The sequence below is a fragment of the Hippopotamus amphibius genome, chromosome 5 (assembly GCF_030028045.1).
Source record: "Hippopotamus amphibius kiboko isolate mHipAmp2 chromosome 5, mHipAmp2.hap2, whole genome shotgun sequence".
NCBI classification, from domain to species: Eukaryota; Metazoa; Chordata; class Mammalia; order Artiodactyla; family Hippopotamidae; genus Hippopotamus; species Hippopotamus amphibius.
In genome coordinates, this window is record NC_080190.1 from 145,002,912 (window position 1) to 145,025,291 (window position 22,380).

The following is a 22,380-nucleotide window of genomic DNA, read 5'->3' on the forward strand; positions in this document are numbered from 1 at the left end:
ACAGAGTCCACTATGTGGTTTCTTACCTGGGGACTCCTCTCAAAAACCAAAATATCACAATCTCTTGTGCACCCCAGTCATGCCCCTCCCTTCCCTCTTTTGTTTTCATCACTTCAATTACTCTCTGCTTCAGCTGCTGCCACTAAGGTTTAATCTCTGGATTTTTCTAGGCTAGCAAGGTATTCATATGGGATAAATGTGCTCTCTGTAAACGAATGTCCCTCAAGACATTTATTTTCTTTACCCATATTTCAGCATTCCCAATCTCTGAGACAGATCTTTTAACCTAAACATTGCCTCACAGCTGGCAGATCCTGTCCAGACCCAATGAACTCCAGCTCACTATGAAAGCCAATAATACACTGGCCTAAAATATGGGCAGCAGGGCAGAGGGCTGCCCTTCTGCTGCTGCAAGGAAATTTTATTTGAGAAACTCTAATTCTTAGTGACATATTTAGTATATTCCCATTTTCCCCCAACTTTATTGCCTCATCAGTAAAACTGAAACTGCCTTCAAGAATTGAAAGAGAGTAACTAGGAAATGAAAGTCACAGGGATAGTGTAGTAGTTGCTATGCGTTTGTCTTCTGCTTCCTCTTTAGAAATTCAAGTCCTATGAGAAAAAATAAACATAATAATAGTTACAGTTGTCAATAAAATAGATGTCAGTTTCTGATGAAGAGTAACTAAAAGGAGAAAAAATAGAAAACTTGGGACTTTGGGCAAAATTTGAGAAAGAGAGGACGAACGAGATTTTCAGGCCAATGTGATGCTAGAGAAATGCCAACATAACTACTGACATCATTGGATTAGTATCAGTGTATTAACAGCTGTCATGGTGAAGTTAGCCTCTCAAACTGATATCCAGTTGGCATTTAGCTGACTACAGTAAACAGGAGCCATGGGAGTGGGGAGGAAGGGTGGGGCTGCATCAAGGGTCAAACAGAATAATCTGTGAGATGAGTGTGGCTCAAATGTTACCCTTATATCTTGCAAATGCTGGACATAGTGCAAGAAGAAACATGTTGCAATCAAGATTTCAGTCCTGTTAAGAGAGGCAGATTTATTGTGTAATTAAATTAAGTTTAAGTTTTAGGCTCCCTCCACTTGTACAAGTCTCTCCTAAGGACCAGTACTTAATTTACATCCATTTTTTTTTTTCAAACGTTCCCTCCAAATTATATGAGCTTCAAGCTCTAAAACACCTACATCTTCCCCTGCCAGTTAAATTTAATTTTTAAGGGGCTCCCAAAAGATATAAACCAGCATTGTAATTAAATACCAGTTTAAAACAGAGCGAGAAGGACTGAAAGTCAGACAGCCAAACAAACAAATAAATAAACCATATAATTCAAGAGGTACTTATAAACCCTGATCAGGACATTTGAGATGCTGTCTCTTTAAATGTATTATATGTAGTTGAGGAGTCAAGACATAAAGCATGTAAAAATAACTACTGCAATTAAAACTGAAAATGGGAATTATTCAGTTAACAAATGTTTACTAATTATGAACTCTGTGTCAGGCACTGTGCTAGGCACTGGGTAGCCAACAGTTAATAAAACAGACATGATCAGCCTTCATGGAGCCTACAGTCCAGGAGGAAAGGAAACTTTAAGAAGCAAATAAATGAATGAATGAAAGACATTTTTTTAATTGTGAAAAGTTCTGTAAAAGAACCCATCAGGTTGCTAAAACAGAAATTAAAGAAACCTCTTTTAGATTGGGTAGTCAGTGAAGGTCTATTTGAGAAAGTGACACATCTAAAGTAGAGAAGAATCCATGAAAAGAGATGAAAGGACATTCTGGGCAGACATGTAAAGACCCAAGGTAGGAAATAGCTGTTGAGCAACAGAAAGGGAGCTAGTGTGGATAAATACAATATGGGGCCAGAGATGTGAGATGAGGGAAAACATCCTTGGTTCATTCTGCTTGCAGGTGGAGACTTTTGAGTATTTGCCGTATTACATTTCCTTTGTAACTTGGGAAGTGATGGGATTGGAAAACTGACCTTGGTTCTTAGACCACAGCAGTACAAATAGCACAAGGTCCAACCATTGCATTCCAAGAGAGAGTTTATAAAAGTTAGTATAAAAGAAGGAAAATTAAGTATGTATTGTTTTATAAAGTTCTAATATTCCATTCTCTCTCTTAAAGAAAATATGTATCCTTGCTGCTTTGTGTTTTTATTAAGTTAGAAAATGGTGAAAACCTACTTCTTAGTGTCCCACACAAGAAATATTGTAATTGTATACCAATGCTATCATTCATCTGGGTTATGAAAGAATGAGTAGGGCTGTACTCTACCCCACCTCTGGAAGATGTTACCCCACAGACCTTAGCCACATATGAATCTTATTTTATCTTCCCCTCTTAAGACAGAGGTGGAGTGGGATAGGAGGAGCAATTGCAACTGTCCAGACTTCTGAAATAAAGAGAGAAATCTTAACAGTGGAGGTCTGAGGAACTGTATGGGTAAAATACCATTACTCAGTATTAAGTTGAATAAAAACAATAAATGGGCCATTGATAAAAAACATTTTCACTGAGTTCTTTCTCTTGGAGTTTTAAATCCCCATTTCACTTCTTAATGAAAGAACCAATCAATTAGGACTTGAAAGAGTATGTGGACAGGGGCCCGATTATATCTGGACTTGAAGCCAATGACTTGGAGACTGAATTTTGGTTTAAATACAGTGGAAAGCCATCAAAAAGTGTTAGCTTGGAAAATCATTTGGTCCAGTTCATGTTTTAAGAAGCTATATGTTTTAAGATGTAGCACATATAATAAATTCCATATTTATTAGAATTAATTTGAGATTAGTGTGCGCTGATCATTGAGAGGGGGACTTTGGAGATAACATGAGGACTTTAAATGACGGGTAAGATTAGATAAGCAGGGGAGAGAATAAGACAGGGCAGTCATGGTAAGTGCAATGAAATGAGAAAAGGCTTTGAGTGGGCTGGAGTGGGAGAAGATAAGGGAGTATGCCTGCCTGATTGAGGTATACTAAGTTCTGATCAAATTGTAATGGACTCTGCATATCAGACTAGTAACATTTAGGTAATAGGAGATGCTAAAAATGTCATATGCATGATGTAATGGAAATAAATCTTCAGAAACACAAATTTGGTGGAAATGTGAAGAGAGGATCTATTTGAAAGTAGAGAAAGAAGTTTAAAAAAAGTAATATAAAAGATCTGAGCAACAAAATACAGTCTGAAGTAGAATATACATTTCCTTTTTTACTTCCAATTAAAACTTAGATAAACTTGGCAATGGTTGTGCTGTTTATCAGGCCAGGGAGAAATAGAGAGTAAGATCAGGATAAATACAGCTGGAACTAGGATTAGCTGTAGGAGGAGTCCCAAGGGAAGGTGACAAGAATCAAAATCACACTGAACATGGCAACTTGGGCTTGTGTATGATTCAGTGGTATTCAGTGAGCCTAATATGGAAGGTGGGGTATGATGGCTGATGTCATGTATGTTCTGATATAATCATTAGTCAGTGTTGTTAGAGTCAGACATGTGGTCCAAAGTGGGTGGGAATGAAGGAGAGGCACCAGAAAAAAAGCAAGATTGGCAGGTTGAGTCACTCATTAAAATCCATGATGGAAGTTAAGGAATTTAACACACTCAGTCATAATACAAGTATCCAAGGTTGCATTTTGGGTATTCTGACTTCAAGTAGGTAAAAGTAGGTAAAATGTTAATTAAATATCCCAACCACTGGGGAAGGGGGATGCATAACACACTGCAAGCCTTGGTTCTAGTGGTCTCAGGGCCTGGGCAAATCTGAGACTGCTTTTTTATTTTTAAAGATTTTTTGATGTGGTCCATTTTTAAAGTCTTTATTGAATTTGTTACAATATTGCTTCTGTTTTTTATGTTTCGGGTTTTTGGCCCTGAGGCATGTGGGATCTTAGCTCCCTGATCAGAGATCAGACTTGCATCCCCTGCACTGGAAGACAAAGTCTTAACCACTGTACTGCCAGGGAAGTCCCCTGTGACTGCTTAATACAGGGAGGTAGTGTGGTCTAATGCAAAAGAGGCCAGGAACCTAGACTCACAGCCTGGGTTCTCTCTGCCACTTACTAGCTGGATGACAAGCTATAAACCTCTCTGAACCTCATTTTCTTTTTCTAAAATATGTGGATACAAATAAACCTAAATAGCATGATTGCTAGGCTAACATTTGTAAAAGTGCTTGGTATAGAAAATGATTTGTTAAATGGCAGCTTAGAAAAAAAAAGTAATGATTAAAAAAAAAAAGTAATGATGTCATTAGCAAAAATAGCCTGGAATATCCCAACTGTTACCCTAAAGGACTTTCATACAATCTTAAATACCTATTCATTTCCCAAGTGCTCTGAGATAAAGAGGTCATAAGGATAAATGAATATTGTGCCTCTGCCTAAGGGGCCACAAATGGGGATATACTGATGGTAAATAATGAGGAACATCAAACATAATGGTTCGGAATGTAGAGTGATTCCTTGGTGAGCCTGATCTTTATATTCACCTCTGGAACACTGCTATCGCATGGCATTTTAGAAAGGGCTGCTCAGAGTTCGAGGAAAAACTCTTATAAGCATCAACTCCTTATGAAGACATTTGAAAAACGACAGAGGATCGGGTCACTTGGCAGTCGGTGCAAAGCAGAAATGTTCCACATTAATGAATCTGCACACGGAAAAACCCCGTATGTTTACAGGAGATTGGACTTTAAAAAAAGACTGACATGGCTATTTTGGGGTATAATGAAAGTAAACTTATGTATAAAAGCGAAGTTGTTACAGAAAATAAATGGTGGGTATTTAGCAAATGATATAGTAGAGCTACTGAAAGTTCCTAAAAAAACCAAGTAGAATTATACAGAGGGAATGTGATCCCACAGGAAAGAGAAGAGATTAAGAGAAAATTTCCTCCATGGGTTCATCTAGAACCTGTATTTCCACTATCATAGCACTTACCATCCTAGAATGTAATTGGCCATCTGTTTCCCTCATGAGTTCACAAGCTCCAAGAGGAAGTCAGTCTAACTTGTTTACAGTTCTTATTACAATCCCTAGGGTCTAGCGCAGTGTTTGGCTCACAGTAGATGCTCAACAAATACTTGATATTAGGTAAATAATTAAGCTAGTATCCTAGAAAATACTGTATCTCCATATGGAAGATAAGGTAGATGCAAGGAATTCTGTGGGTGGAAAAAAAAGAAAAAAGGCAGTGCAGCACAGAGGCAGACACATTTTTAAAAAGTCCCAACGATTCATGTCTAAAAAATGGGAAACCAACTTCTTCATCTGACCCTAATGAAAAAGAGAAGAGATAAAGAAACTCTAAGTTGCATATATATTAAACTTTAAATTGTGATCATAGTAGCTAGAAATTAGATTCAAGGTCAATTTATGGTAAAGATAGTTGTCATTTTATTTAGTTATGACTTAAAAAGGTAAATACCATTGGTTGTTCTATATTTAGGATACAGTCTTGGAAAATTTTACACAAAAAGGAGAAAGAATCTTCCAGTATAAAATTAAAATGTAATCAAGAACAGTAAAAACAATACAGTTGTTAATTCAGCCCTGAAGAAGACAAGACTCCAGGTCCAAAAGCCTCACAGAGTAACTCTGACAAATGTGACCCATGGGAGATGTAGGATGACCTGGAGGTGTTGGAATTGGATGTACACATCTATTGCTCTATGTTACAGCTAGATGATTTAAGAGACCCCAAAGCTAATGAATATTACAAGGAACCAGAAACTCCCTTGACAGCCATGTATACATGTGTAAAATAACAAAGAATCTGAATGCAAGTTTTTGTACTTCATCACTCAGTCTGAAATTCTATCCAATTCATTCAAGCCCAAAGAAATGTGCAGCTTTAGCAGAAATCACTCCCTTCCTTGAAACAAAATCGTAATGTTACCACTGATGCACCAACTTTTCTAGGCATTCTTCATTTCAGATGTTCTTAATAGAACTCTGACACTGCATCCAATCAATGCATATTAAAGGGCCAGCAATAGGATTTGACATTTCTTCTGGAAAATTACACTTGCTAATACAAAATCTGGGCATTTGCCACAGAGTTATTTCATATTAAGTGAAAACTGCTGCTTAAGAAAACAAAAAAATTTTGCCTGAAGCAAATTTGGGACTTTTTATCCAGTTTAATTCGATATTAAAATTCAAAAAATGAGGCAGGATAAATATATTGCTTTTTCTATGCTGATATTAATGCATCAAACAAAACTGCTTTTGCTCTGTGTCCTTGTGTTTTCTGTGGTACAATTTATCCCACATTAAGATTAACTTTAAAACAATAATTTTTTGAAAGTAACAGAATTTAGCTTGAGGGAAAAATTGTCAGTTAAACTTTAGGTAGACAGGGCAAATTGGACAACCAGACATATTACATACTCTCTTTCTGGAAAAACTGTGGTTATATTGTGGATAGTTTATATCTTCTCCTAAGATATAAAATGTTATTACATAATACCAAGAATAAGTGAAGTCATTAACTTCAGCCTGATATAATGGATGTCTTTAATGTTAGAATCATCATGTTTAAGATTTGGACATTTAAAAAAGCACTGAATATTTACTGTAGCCCTACCTCTTTAATAATTACATTCCTTAATATATACTTATTTGTATTGGCCAAAATCTGATTGCTAATACCATCAATTTAATCCAATCCATGTTTGTTCAGTTTTTTTACAAAACAAAAACACAAATTCAAAAATCTCATATTGGCAAAGTCACATTTAATAATAATAGACTAGACGAGCATGAAAGTTCAAAAGTCATAGGCATCAACATTCCATGCTCTATGACAATTAAGTGTTGGCTGGCCAGAGAGAATCTAAGTTTTCCTTGGACCTCCCTACCCCCTCCTTTTCTACCCAAGCTCTTGAGTTTAGATAGCTTCAGAAATTGGTCCAGGATCATCTTTTCTTTGTCTAGGCTCTATCCCTAGGTAAATTTACCCTCCCTGTACAAGGCTCTACAAAACATCTACAGCACAGACCAGTCACCCAATCTCCAACTGCCTTTTACAACTCCACTTGGATGTTACATATCTATTTTAGAATCCACTCTCCACAGAATTATATTTCAAAAATGTGAATGAGATCATAACTCATTTTCTGGTTAAATTTCTTCAGTGGCTTCCACTTCTCTTAGAATAAAATTCAAATTCCTTACTATGGTCTAAAAGACCCTGCCTGATGATTTCTGTCTAATTCTTCATGTCCTCTCTCATAGCTCATAGCTATTCTGGTTTTCTTTCTCTTCCTTGCAGGAACTAAATCTTTACTCTTTTCAGGCCTTTACACTAGCTCCTGGACTGCTCTGCTTTTCCCACAGCTGTTCCCCTGTGCTGGTTATCCTCAGCCTGGGTCAAGGTGCAAAGACCACCCTCTCAGAGGCTTTCCTTGACCACCTTCCTGTACTCTCTTTTCTTGTTCTCCTCCTCACCCAGCTTTTTTTCATCTTAGTAGTAATGACAATCTGAAACGATCTTTGTTTTGAAATATTTTGAATTCTATAAACATGCTTTTGTTCTCCCACCCTTCCCAGTTGTGTCCTACTCCCTCTTCAGCTAGAGGCCTACAGTGTCTCAGGAAGAATTAGGGTTGCTATAGCGTGAATGTGAGGAAAAGACGGAATCAGGGTTCTGCCTATTTCAGTGACAGCGATTAGGAAATATGAAGGCTTTTGATTCTATAAGAGCTTTTTTTAAAAAGAAAAGGGTTTTTTGAAAAGACAACCTACTGAATGGGAGAAAATATTTGCAAATGACATGACTGATAATGGATTAATATCCAACATATATAAATAGCTCATACAACTTGACATTGAAAAAACAAACAACCCGATTAAAAAATAAGCAGAAGAACTGAATAGACATTTTTCCAAAGAGGAAATGCAGATGGCCAACAGGCACATTAAAAGATGCTCAACATCTCTAATCATCAGAAAAATGGAAATCAAAACCACAACAAGATACAACCTCACACCTGTCAGTATGGTTATCATCAAAAAGAACACAAATAACAAACGTTGGCCAGGATGTGGAGAAAAGGGAATCCTTCTACATTACTGGTGGGAATATAAATTGGTACAGCCACTGTAGAAAATAGTATGAAGGTTTCTCAAAAAACTAAAAACAGAACTACCATATGACTCAGCAATTCTACTCCTGGGTATATATCAAAAAGATACATGCACCCCAATGTTCATAGCAGCATTATGTCCAATAGCCAAGTTATGGAAGCAACCTAAGTGTTCATCAAAAGATGAATGGATAAAGATGTGGTACACACACACACATGCACACACACACACACACACACACACACACACTGGAATACTACTCAGCCATAAAAAAGAATGAAATTTTGCCATTTGCAGCAACACGGAAAGAGCTGGAGGGCATTATGCTAAGTGAAGTAAGTCAGACAGAGAAAGACAAATACTGTATGCTATCACTTATATGTCGAATCTAAAAAAATACAACAAACTAGTGAACATAACAAAAAGGAAGCAGGCTCACAGATACACAGAACAAATTAGTGGTTACCAGTGGGGAGGGATGAGGGGCAACACAGGGGTGGAAGAATGGGAGGTACAAACTACTGGGTGTAAGACACGCTCAAGGATGTATTTAATGTACAGCACTGGGAATGTAGCCAATATTTTGTAATAACTGTAAATGGAAAAAATAATAAAAGAAGAAAAGGGTTTTTGAGGAGGAAAATTTCTTCTCCTAAAGTTCTGAAGGAGTTTCAGTTTATCCATATATGACAGTTTTAAAAGAAAGTAGATTGAAAAGTATTGGTTGTTGTAGAAAATGAAGAATTGTGGAAAGTATAAATGAAGGATTAAGTGGGGTAGAGGTGAGGAGCTTTAATTAATTTGACCATTCTCACAGACTGAAGGCCACGCCCCCTGCCTCTAGCATCTCTGTTTACTAGCTGAAAGTCTTTGAGTCAGATGCCCTAGTTGTCTTTTCCATAAAATTAAGATATCTCTTATCTCAGAGACTCTTGAAGATTAAAGTAATAGTTTATACATACGGAGCACTTAGAACAGTGTCTAACACATATTAAGAGCTCAGTATTCACTAGTTTTCATTAATATCTACATAATAACCTCTCATTTATTGTATAACATTGTTTAAGCCTTATCTCCTCTCTGAAGACTTCAAGGCTATCCCTTTTCTAACCCCTCCTCCCCTAATATATACACAAAGTATTTGCACCTTTGGTCTTTGTAACTACTTGAATTACTCTCATGAAGAAATTTACTGCCAGTTCAAAACTGGTTAACTAGATAAAGATGGGTTAAATTTTTCTCAATTACTTCCAATTCCTTTTAAAGGAACAAAGATTTCTGTTGTGGTAATTTCTTGGAAATATATTTAAATAAAATTGTGGATTTGTAGGATTTTAAATTATAGGTAAAGTTTATTTTCCCCAAGGAGCTTTATGGGGCACACTGTTAATTTTTAAGAAAAGAGCTCAAGAGGAGAATTTATATGCTGTTCTCAAGCATTAAACTTTCATAAACTAAAAATTTCTCTAAGTGATTTATTATTGGGAGGGGCAGTATACCCTTCTTATGTTCTGAATCTAATGTTAATGTCCTCATCGTATACTCATGGCGTTATTATTATAAGAACATGAAATCACATATTCCATTGACTTCTTCCCTTTGAGAGATTGCATGACTTAAAAGTACATCATTCGGTGTGGGAACTTCTAGAAATCACACTAATTAAGTGCACATGGAAAAATTAGTTAGCATTCCAGGGCTGTTTCATAGGCTATACTTAGATAATAGATTAGCACAAATGGAGCAAGAACAGTAAAATAAACCATAAGTCAAAGAAATGATAAATTTTAAACCTGTGCCCTAAAGGGTAATGTATACCTTACAAGATTGCTACTAATCATTTATTGTATAGAGGCTTTTAAAAATACATGTTGAATCAATAACTACAATTTCTGGAATCCTTTATAATTTGTCTAACAGATTGCTATTGATATATATCAGAAAATGACTCTGGAGATTGTTTCTAATCATCAGTGAGAGTGATTCAGTTGTAATTTAAATCTCCAAACAATAAATCTGTTTTGGTAAAATGTTGAATTTCATCTTTGGTCCTAGAAGTTAACATAGCAGTGATCTAAATAATTTTATTAATATAATTAGGATCTTTTGCCTTTGTTTATGAAACACTTTCTCTTTCCCACCTTAGTGTTTCCTTTCTGCACCAAAGCTCCTCTAAATCTCACCTTCTCCTCAAAACTTCCCAAACTAAATGGCAACAAAACTATGATGCTTTTCAATTTAATTCTCACAAAGTGGGCCAGCTTAATATAAAAATATTAATTTGTCATCCGCCTTCTTCTCCACCCTAATAACCCTCCACTGCTGCTATAGAAGTCTGTCCTTTAATGGCCTCTATTTTCTCATCAGCCTTTACCTGTCTTGCATTCCATTCCCTCAGGGCTTTAGAGTGATGATTAGATCATCTGAGAAACTAATTTGAGTTAATGTAATGTATTGAAATAGTGCTGCCTATGGTCATATGATAGGATGGATGTAAAACACAGAATCTGAGAATGTATGAGCTCAGAGGGCAGAGATCATTAGTTACCAGGCATGGGAACTGGAACCAGCTGGTCAGATTCTACCACAATTAGGAAAAAACTTTCTGGTTTGTTTTATAGCTTATGGTACATATTTTAAGTTTTGGTACTTTAAAGAAAATAAATTTAATGCCTAGTAAAATCCTTCATTTAGAGAACACAATGTTTAAAAAAAATCTCACGGAGGAATTCCCTAGTGGTCAAGACTCCGGCTTCGAATACAGTGGAGATGGATTCCATCCATGGTCGGGGAAGTTCCACAGGCCGTGCAGTGCGGCCGGGAAAAAAGAAAAATCTCATGGAATAATTAGGTTTTATTGGAACTAAAATTTAATGAATTATAATTAAGTGGCTATTGAAATACCTGCCTTCTCATTACATATTACTTTCCTTGAGCGTATTCTGACACACCAACCTAAAGGCCAAGTGACTTCATTCTTCCCAGAATGGCAGTTTCCCAGCGTAACACACCCTGGAATGTATTATTGTGGTTTTAAAATGGTCTGTGTAGTGGCAAATTTGTCATAATTAAGATGTTTTACAGAAAATAATAACATGCCTATTGAGTATTAAGTGAAAGTTTTCCTAATTATAAATGTTAACATGTTTGAGGATATATATATACACACACACACACACACACATATAATTTAATATACTTTATTAATTCATATGATTTTATATAGAACTATATATGTATATAAAATTCAAAACTCATTTCAACTTTTTCCAGATTTAGTTCATTCTTTTCTCTCCATGTAACTTATTTAGTTGGTGTCCTCATTCTTAAATATAAAATGTCTGAGGAGACTGATGGACCAAAAATAAGGTAAATGAAGTCTTCATAAACTTAAAAAGCAAATAAACTAACAGATATTTTAGTAAGGGTAAGCAGTAACAGGTGACTTCTCACACTACTAGGGAAGATGTGTGTTGCTTTTTTTTTTTCTGGATGTCTATTTGGTCTTCATAGCAAATGCCTTAAAATTGTACATACCTTCTCTATCTAAAATTTCCCTGTCTAGAGATTCATCCTAAAGAAATAATTAGATAAAAGTATAAAGTTGCACATACAGGAATGTTCACTGTATCATTATATATCATATTAAAATAATGCCAATCATCTAAAAGTTCAAAAAGAAAAACTTGATTAAATATATTACAGTATATAATTACAGTGAACAATTCATACTTTAAAATTATTATGCAGATTACGTATATTACCATGGGAAATATATGTGTTTATATGTGTTCAATGAAAAGGTCAGATTATAAATATTATTTATAGTATGACTCATCTGTATTTTAACCTAGAGGGTGGGAGGGAGGCTCAAGAGGGAGGGGATGGGGGATATATGCATACATATAGCTGATTCGCTTTGTTGTACAGCAGAAACTAACACAACATTGTAAAGCAATTATACTCCAATAAAGATATATAAAAAAATTAATAAATAAAAACATGAATTTATATGTGAACCTCTGTGTACGTGTGTGTACGCACTTTCTCATGCATGAAAAAAGTCTACATTTACAGCACTGTGTATGCATGTTCCGTGATGAAGAAACTGTTCTGAATCTCTGCTGACCAATACAATGGTCTCTAGCTGCTCGTGGCTGTCGAGCACTTGCAGAATGGCTAGTGTAACTGAGGAAGTGAACTTTTAATTTTAAGTACCACATGTGGCTAGTGACTACCATACTGGGCAGCACAGATCAGGAAGGGTATATACCATGATATTAACAGTGGTTATGATTTACTGTTGTTTATTTTCTTTCTTTTGCCCTTTTAATTTCTAAGGTTTACAAATGAACATATATTACATATGTGATGAGAAAAGAATAAGGGTTCTTTTTTGAGAGGTTAAGGAGAGAATTCAAGCTTAGGTCTAGGAGTCTATTAACCTGGACCTAAATACCAGCTCTGCCACTTTTGGGCTACATTATTACTAAAATTTCTAAGCCTGTGTAATACCTGTAACACCTCATGTTATTATAATTTCATGGTGATTTTGATTAAATTGTTTAATATTTGTGACCAATTGTCTTTGTAAATGGAAAAAGCATCCTTTCTTTTTCTTGGAATTTCTATGTGGATAATGAAAGAATGGAGAAAAAAATGTATGAATCCTGAAATTGACTACAATTATAATGTTGATGAAATAGGAAATAAAACTAAAAGCTTACATAGAATGAGAGTGGCCACATTTACCAAAAGCAAGTGAAATTATATGAGACATTAACTAATGTGGATGAAACCTTTGGTATATGTCTTATAGTTAACCATTAACAATTTTAATAAGGCATCATAAAAACAAAAACATTTGTCTAAGAATATCTCACTGATTAGATGAGTTATCTAAAACATTAATAGAAGCCATGCACTCTCATTTAATTAAATTTCACTAATTAAATTTTAAAATCCACATGACTATGCAATAAAAATATGAAATTTTGTATGCCTAGTATATAACATGGTAGTCAAAACTAGTTCTCTATTTTAAAAGATTGGTAAAGCATCTTCTTAAGATAATATTTATAAATTCAGGGGAACCCTACTTAAAGAGTTCTTAATTCAATGAAAAGGGTCAACGCTTCATGAGGTCAACAGAAATGCTCTGATGACAGTACTTTGAAAAATACAGCAACACTTTAAAAGCATTTACTTAGAAATCAGATGAACACAGAATTATGAATTTTATATTCATAAATGAAATCAGGCATAACATATAATGGCACTTGGAAGCTAACATTTAAAAGTAACTCAAAAAGCTCTGTCTCTAAGATGCCCATAGGGAATAATGTTTTTAAAGACTACGGAATGTATATCAGGATATTCTTGTAGGATTCAAATAAGATGCCAAAAGAAATACAAAAGAAAAATAAAAGACATAGAAAGATGTTGATTAAATATATTAAGTGTGAGAAATAAGAATACTGCAACTATCCTAATGATTAGATTGAAGTGTTTTTACTTTTAATCTGTTTTAGGAAAACTCATTTGTGACCTGATGATTTAGGTGGCTACAAATGGATGAGAGACCAAAGATAACATTGAAATACATGAGAAAATAGATATTTTTCTAAACTGAGGTTTCTAATTTATAAATTCCAATTATTTCCTCTTTTTTTTTTAACTTTTATTTTATATTGGAGTATAGTTGTTTACAATGTGTTAGTTTCAGATGTATAGCAAAGTAACTCAGTTATACATATACGTATATCTATTCTTTTTCAGATTCTTTTCCCATTTAGGTTATTACAGAACATTAAGTAGAGTTCCCCGTGCTATACTGTAGGTCCTTGTTGATTACTTAATACATAGTAGCGTGTATGTTAATCCCAAACTCCTAATTTATCCCTCCCCCCATCCCACCTTTCCCCTTTGGTAGCCATAAGTTTTTTTAAGTCTGTGAGTCTGTTTCTGCTTTGTAAATAAGTTCATTTGTATCATCTTTTTAGATTCCACATATACACAATATCATATGATACTTGTCTTTCTCTAACTTGCTTCACTTCATATGATAATCTCTAAGTTCATCCATGTTACTACAAATGGCATTATTTCATTCTTTTTAATGGCTGAGTAATAGTCCAGTGTGTGTGTGTGTGTGTGTGTGTGTGTGTGTGTATACCACATCTTCTTTATTCTTTATCCATCATCTCTGGATGGACATTTAGGTTGCTTCCATGTCTTGGCTATTGTAAATAGTGCTGCAATGAAACATTGGGGTGCATGTATCTTTTGGAATCATGGTTTTTCTCCAGATATATGCTCAGTGGGATTGCTGGGTCATATGATAGTTCTATTTTTATTTATTTTTTTAAGCTCTTTATTGGAATATAATTGCTTTACACTCTTGTACCAGTTTTTGAGGTACACCAAAGTCAATCAGCTGTATTTATACACATATCCCCTCATCCCCTCCCTCCCACGACTTCCCCCACCCTCCCCGTCCTGGCCCTCTAAGGCATCACCCATCATCGAGTTGATCTCCCTTTGTTATACAGCAACTTCCCACCAGCTATCTATTTTACAGTTGGTAGTATATATATGTCTATGCTACTCTCTCATTTTGTCCCAGCTTCCCCTTCACCCCCCACCCCCCCAACCCCATGTCCTCCAGTCCATTCTCTGCATCGGCATCCTTATTCTTGCCCTGTCACTGGGTTCATCAGTACCATTTTTTTTTTTTTTTTTTAGATTCCGTACATATGAGTTAGCATACAGTATTTGTTTTTCTCTTTCTGGCTTTCTTCACTCTGTATGACAGACTCTATGTCTATCCACCTCATCACATATAGCTCCATTTCATCCCTTTTTATAGCTGAGTAATATTCCATTGTGTATATATGCCACATCTTCTGTATCCATTCATCTGTTGATGGGCATTTCGGTTGCTTCCATGTCCTGGCTATTGTAAATAGTGCTGCAATAAACATTATGGTACATGTTTCTTTTGGGATTATGGTTTTCTCTGGGTACATGCCCAGTAGTGGGATTAGTGGATCATATGGTAGTTCTATTTGTAGTTTTTTAAGGACTCTCCAAACTATTCTCCATAGTGGCTGTACCAACTTACATTCCCACCAACAGTACAGGAGCGTTCCCTTTTCTCCACACCCTCTCCAACATTTGTTGTTTCCAGATTTTGTAATGATGGCCATTCTGACAGGTGTGAGGTGATACCTCATTGTGGCTTTGGCTTGCATTTCTCTGATGATTAGTGATGTTGAGCATCTTTTCATGTGTTTGTTGGCCATCTGGATGTCTTCTTTGGAGAAATGTCTATTTAGGTCTTCCGCCCATTTGTGGATTGGGTTATTCGCTTTTTTGGTATGAAGTTGCATGAGCTGCTTGTATATTTTGGAGGTTAATCCTTTGTTCATTGTTTCGTTGGCAAGTATTTTTTCCCATCCTGAAGGATGCCAATTTTCCCAGCACCACTTATTGAAGAGGCTGTCTTTTTTCCATTGTATACGCGTGCCTCCTTTGTCAAAGATAAGGCGCCCATATATGCTTGGGTTTACCTCTGAGTTCTCTATTCTGTTCCATTGATCTTCCTTTCTATTATTGTGCCAGTATCACACTGTCTTGATCCCTGTGGCCTTGTAGTATAGTTTGAAGTCAGGAAGCCTAATTCCACCAACTCAATCTTTCCTTCTCAAGATTGCTTTGGCTATTCGGGGTCTTTTGCGTTTCCATACAAATCGTATGATTTCTTGTTCTAGTTCTGTGAAAAATGCCGTTGGTAATTTGATAGGGATTACATTGAATCTGTAAATTGTTTTGGGTAGTACAGTCATTTTCACAATGTTGATTCTTCCAATCCAAGAACATGGTATATCTCTCTATCTGTTTGTCTCGTCTTTGATTTCTTTCATCGGTGTCTTACAGTTTTCTGAATACAGGTCTTTTGCCTCCTTAGGCAGGTTTATTCCTAGGTATTTGATTCTTTTGGTTGCAATGGTGAATGGGAGAGTTTCCTTAATTTCTCTTTCTGCTCTTCCGTTGTTAGTATATAGGAATGCAAGAGATTTCTGCGCATTAATTTTGTATCCTGCTCCTTTACTAAATTCATCAATTAGTGGTAGTAGTTTTCTGGTAGAGTCTTTAGGGTTTTCTATGTATAATATCATGTCATCTGCAAAGAGTGACAATTTGACTTCTTCTTTTCCAATTTGGATTCCTTTGATTTCTTTTTCTTCTCTGATTGCTGTGGCTAAAACTTCCAAAACTATGTTGAATAATAATGGTGAGGGTGGACACCCTTGTCTTGTTCCTGTTCTTAGAGGGAATTCTTTCAGTTTTTCCCGATTGAGAACGATGTTGGCTTTTGGTTTCTCATATATGGCTTTTATTATGTTGAGGTAATTTCCTTCTATGCCCATTTTCTGGAGAGTTTTTATCATAAATGGACTTTGAATTTTGTCAAAGGCTTTTTCTGCATCTGTCAAGATTATCATATGGTTTTCATCCTTCAATGTGTTGATATGATGTATCACGCTGATTGATTTGCATATATTGAAGAATCCTTGCATCCCAGGGATAAACCCCACTTGATCATGGTGTATGATTTTTTTCATGTGTTGTTGGATTCTGTTAGCTAGTATTTTGTTGAGGATTTTTGCATCTATATTCATCAGTGATATTCCTCTTATGTTTCTTAAGGAATTAACTGAAGTTGTGATCACAAGCCACTAAATAATAATTATTTTCAAGACCTAGGGAGACTTACGAGATACCAATGGGCTAGGTTATAAGCGCTAATAATTGCAAGGATGGAAAATAACAATGTTAGAAGCTACAGATTCATAACATCAAATATATAACTCAGAAAATACTGATATATATCTCAAAGAAATAGATTTACAGTCATTTACAGACCATGGATTAAAAAAAACCCAAAACAAAAAAACAATTTGATCTTTTTCTTTCTTTGAATGTTGTTAAAAATGACCACAGCAATTATTTCTAAGTTCTTGCATTTGAGCAAGAGATAGTGATATTATAGTGATCTGTAGTTTATAAAATATTTTGCAGGTCACCGTTATAGTTTTACCATAAAACTATGAGTTAAGATTGATGAAGATGAGAATTTTGCAAATGAGAAAACTCAGAGAAATCAGTAAATTTTCTAAAATAAGTGGCATTAGTGGGACTTGAACCTAGGTTTCCTGATTTTAAGGCTGGTTTCCTGGTCTTTGTGATCACTCTGAGGCAGAATCATACCAAGAACATAGATGTTTATTGATTCAGATAATCTTTCCTTTACGCATTCCCAGAACTAGGGAATGAAGGTCTGATGAATTTTTTCTTCTCATCTCTACCCTCCCTCCCCTCCAAATAGCAAAGGCAGTATGGCTCCTTTCTGGTACCCAATTATTCCTGCTTTGAAGTAGGCACACATGCCCCTTCTGTTTGGGATAGAGCACTTCATTACCATAAACTTAAACTCCAGTCTAGAACTGCTGATTCTTTTAAAACATGCAATATCAAACCCATATATAAGCATTATTATAAAACTGCTATTCTGAAATGTCAGGAAACTATTATCCCAGGGACAGCAAATCATTAGATCCCTGTAATTACTTAGTTGTAAAGCAAAACTTACTTATAACACGAAAGAGATATTTGGTGCGTCTCTTGGCAATTGTCTGGTTCATCTTTCTTGAGAATTCTTACACTGAAAGGAATAAGTAAATTAGAACTCAGTCCGTGATTGATCAATAAATTATCTGTGGTTATATAACACTAGCACAGACAATAAGTTTGGGACTCTCCAAGTCAAAAATAAAATAGTTAAAGCTGTACTGACTTTTGTGTGTGTATGTGTTTTCAACAATTATAATCTGCTTTCCATGAGTCCGTAGAAATCCTTTGGAACAAGTGACCCTTAAAGCCCAATTTCTAGTGAAAGTGACTGACTTTCAGGTATATTGCACAAAAAACTAAATATGAAACTTCATAGTGTTGTGATATACAAATTGAATATTGATTTAAAACGTGAGCTGGATTTACAATCTGACTTTGCCTTATTCAATTACAGATAAAGAAACTAAAGTCCAAAGAGGTTCAATAACAGTCCACAGTGGCCAAATGATTTTCTTCACCTTAAAAGGTCCATTCTAGCTCTAAAAATATATTATCCTATGATTAAAAAGGAGATCTATGACTAGATTACAGGTAATAGAGAGAAAAATACAAATAAATTGGATATAACTGATCAAAATAAAAGACTATGGTTATTTAAAATCTAGCTATGAATAGGCAAAAAATAAAGATTATATTGGGGTATGTTAATTTATTTTAAAAAATTATTAAGGGTCTATCAGGAACTCTTCTAGGCTGTGGGGATACAAGCAATACAAAACAGACAATTCCTCCTTTCTGGGCTCACATTCTAATGAAGGGTGACAGAGAATACAAAATGAAATAAGCAAAACTATGCATCACATCAGATGATAAGTGCTATGGAATAACAGAGCAGAAGAAGTCTACTAATTGCTAAGAGTTGGGTGGAGGGAGAGTCATAGTATTCTAAATAGGATCATTGGGAAGGTGACATTGGAGCAAAGACCTGAAACAGAAGGAAGAAGCCATGTAATAACTGGGGAGGGGGAAGAACTGGGACATGGTGGGAAGGTGGGGGGATGCAGGGAAGTGATCTTTTTAGGCACAATGAAAAGCAAGTACAAAAGCTTGAGGTGGTACCATTTCTAGCAGGTTTCATGAATAAGAGGCCAGAACAAGAAGGCTAATGGGGTTACTGCAGAGGGACTGAGGATTAATAGGCAATAAGAATAGGAAGGTATTAGAAGAGTAGGTTGCTGTAAAGCCTCATCTTTATAATGAAACAGAAACTGTTGGAAGATGTTTGAATAAAGAAATGATGTGATCTAACTTTTATCTTTAAAAAGGCCCACTTGAACTTTTATATTGACTATAAGAGAGCAAAGGGTTAAGCAGGAACAGTAAGAAGGCAGTTGCAATAGTCCAGGTGAGAGAAAGATGTGGTGAGAAGTGGTTAAAGTCCGGATATATTTCAAAGGCAAAGTTAACAGGATTTGCTGACAGGTTGGATGAGGAGTAGGAGAGAAAGACTATAAGGTTTTTTGGTTTGAATACCTGAAAGGATGGAGTTGCTATTACTGAGAAAGGAGAGACTATGGGAGATGCTGTCTTCAATGGATATTGAAGAATGTAATATCAGGAGTACTATTTTAATCATGTCAAGTATGAGATGATTTTTAGACATCCAATTAAGGATGTCAAGTAGGAGTTAGATGTACGAGTCTGGAACCAGAGGGGAGATCGAGGAAGGAAGATACAAACTAAGATATATGGCATCTAAAGCTATGTATCTGGATGAGATTACAGAGATGTTCAATGACTCAGTTTTGGGGCATTCAAACATTGCTAGGTCAAAAAGATATGAAGGATCAAATAAAGGAGTTTGAGAAGAAGCAGCTAGTGGGGTAGGAGGAAAACCAAGAGTGCCCTGGAAGCCACAGTTTAAAATGCTGCTCAAGTAAAATGAGGACTGAAAATGAACCACTGGCTTTAGTAAAGTGAGGGTGATTTGCGTCCTTGATAAGAGATATCAGGGGAAAGAGGTTTACAAAAGTCTGATGGGAGAAACTACAACATGTTTTGTACTTATGATCCATAAAAAAGAGAAATAATGATGAATTAGGAGAAGGAAGAATTGCAGGAATGACAAGCTGAGTTGAAGAAAAGGGCATGGAATCTAGTGTTTGTGCATGAAGAAAGGGCACGGAATCTAGTGTTTGTGCTCCTATGTAAGGGGTTGCCCTTAGATAGGAGCACAAACAACTCACAAATAGGAACAAGAGAGAAATCAGAATATATATTGTTTACAGGAAATAGCTTTAGCCTATTTATTACTATTTCTTTTCTTAGGTTCACATTTTATATTTGACTTTTCAGTTCATTATTTTAAAAGTAAGTTAACTCCTTTTTGTTTTATTTTTGTACATATTTTATTTTTATACATATTAAATAGTACTTTTTAGATTTTAGAGTATCTCCTTTCAGTCCAAAAAACTTGCTTGCAGCTCAAGCAATTCCAGTGTGCTACAATACCATACAAATGGCAGAAATAACTCAGATTCATAAAGGACATTCCAAGCCTCTTTACTGTTTTTCTTAACCAAGAAAAAAGTAATTAAGATACCTCATAAGAACATTCCATTAACAGGGATATGCCAAGATAATATTCTTTTTACTCCATATTGTTTACATAAAATATAAACTCCCTGCATATTCTTTACCCCAGGGTACTATTCTGGTAACGCCCTGGGGTAAAGAATATGTAGAGGGGCTTCCTAGGTGGCGCAGTGGTTAGGAATCCGCCTGCCAATGCAGGTGACATGGGTTCGATCCCTGCTCCAGGAGGATCCCACATGCCGTGGAGCAACTGAGCCCGTGCGCCACAACTATTGAGCCTGCTCTTGAGAGCCCGTGAGCCACAACTTCAATGAGCCCGTGTGCTGCAACTACTGAAGCTCACGCACCTAGAGCCTGTGCTCCACAACAGGAGAAACCAGGGCAATGAGGAGCCCGCACACCACAACGAAGACTAGCCCTGACTCACCGCAACTGAAGAAAGCCCGTGCACAGCAAAAAAAGACCCAACACAACCAATAAAAATAGAAAAATAAATAAATAAATTAAAAAAAAAAGAATATGTAGAGAGATTATATTTCAACATTCAGGGAGACAATATTTAGCATTTGTTATATTTAGGCTATATAAAATACACTTGTCCTCTTTCTTATGATTCATAAATTGGAGCAAGTAAGATGATATTAGTAAATTATGTAGACATTACAAATATTTTTATTGACTTAATAAATAATAACCTAAATATTATCAATAATGAATATATCAGAACTACAACACGGTTTCAAAAATTCAAGTTGTCTTAAATATAAATGAGAAACTACCTTATTTTTCAAAAACAGTGACTTCTAAGTTTGTATCTCCTGTCTAGTCCTTTGTAGACATTCCAAGTCTCTTTACTGTTTTTCTTAACTAAGAAAAAAGAAACCAGCACACCTCATAAGGGCATTCTATCAATGGGATATGCCAAGATATTATTCCTGTTACTCTATATTATTTACATTTGTATTTACTGACTCTATATTATTTACATTTATAATTTACTGTAATTTATATAAATACAAGTAAATACATATATAAAATGAAATATATATGCAAGCCAACAGAATGGCTTGCATACTAGCTATATTTGAGCTCTTTTTGTCCAGTAAATTTACTTGGTAAGACAGAAAAAAAAACAAAAAAACAAAGCAAATCCCACATGTGTTTTGATGGTACTACTGAATGTATAACTATATAGCAGTTTTATTCCTGAGGTACTGGGTTGGCCAAAAAGTTCGTTCAGTTAGTGAATACATTGTTCAACAGAATTTTTGGTGAAAATAAAAAATGTGTCTTTTATTTTTACTTAAAACCAAATGAACATTTTGGCCAACCCAATACAAAACACTGCCCCCTTACCTGTTAGTAGAGCTTAAACTAAAATAAAGACAATTAGGAATACTGTGAAATACAACATTAATAAAATTACCACTCTTTTCATGTTTCTCGAAAAATAACCTTTTGTATATTAGCGAATATATAAAAGGAATATATATTATCCTGGGACAACATGTGCCATGGCCTTACATTTTTCATTTTTTACCTTAAACAGTATATTTGTTTCCTAGTGCTAATATAACAAAAAGTCACAGACTGAGTGGCTTAAACAACAGAAATTTACTTTGTCACAATTCTGGAGGCTAGAAGTCTAAGATCAAGTTGTCTGCATGGTTGTTTCTTCTGAGGCCTCTGTCTTTGACTCGTGGGTTGTGACCTTCTCCCTGTCTTCACAGGGTCCTCCCTCTGTGTCCTAATCTCTTCTTAGGACATCAGTCCTACCGGATTAGGGTCCATCCTAACAACCCCATTTTAACTTAATTACCTCCTTAAAGGTCCAACCTCCAAATACAGTCAATTCTGAGATACTGGATTGAGTTTCAAAATATAAATTTGGGGTGGGGGGCATATAACAAACACTATAGTTACAGGGAAAATGCGTAACTTGGAGAAGGCCTTAGGGTATTTTTCTTTTATGTAGTCATAATATCTTAGTTAAAAGGTAGGCCCATCAAATTAATCCATTGAAA

General features: G+C 35.5%; 1 long non-coding RNA gene across 1 annotated transcript in view; it reads right to left on the reverse strand.

Annotated features, from left to right (window-relative positions):
• Window positions 1–566: 566 nt before the first annotated feature.
• Window positions 567–22,380, reverse strand: part of LOC130853912 (uncharacterized) — a 39,785-nt gene continuing 17,971 nt past the window's right edge. Inside the window, exons 3-4 of the long non-coding RNA XR_009053906.1 lie at window positions 17,781–17,852; window positions 567–612 (exon numbers count right to left, since the gene is read on the reverse strand). This is a non-coding gene — a long non-coding RNA (uncharacterized LOC130853912). The remainder of the gene's footprint in view (window positions 613–17,780; window positions 17,853–22,380) is intronic.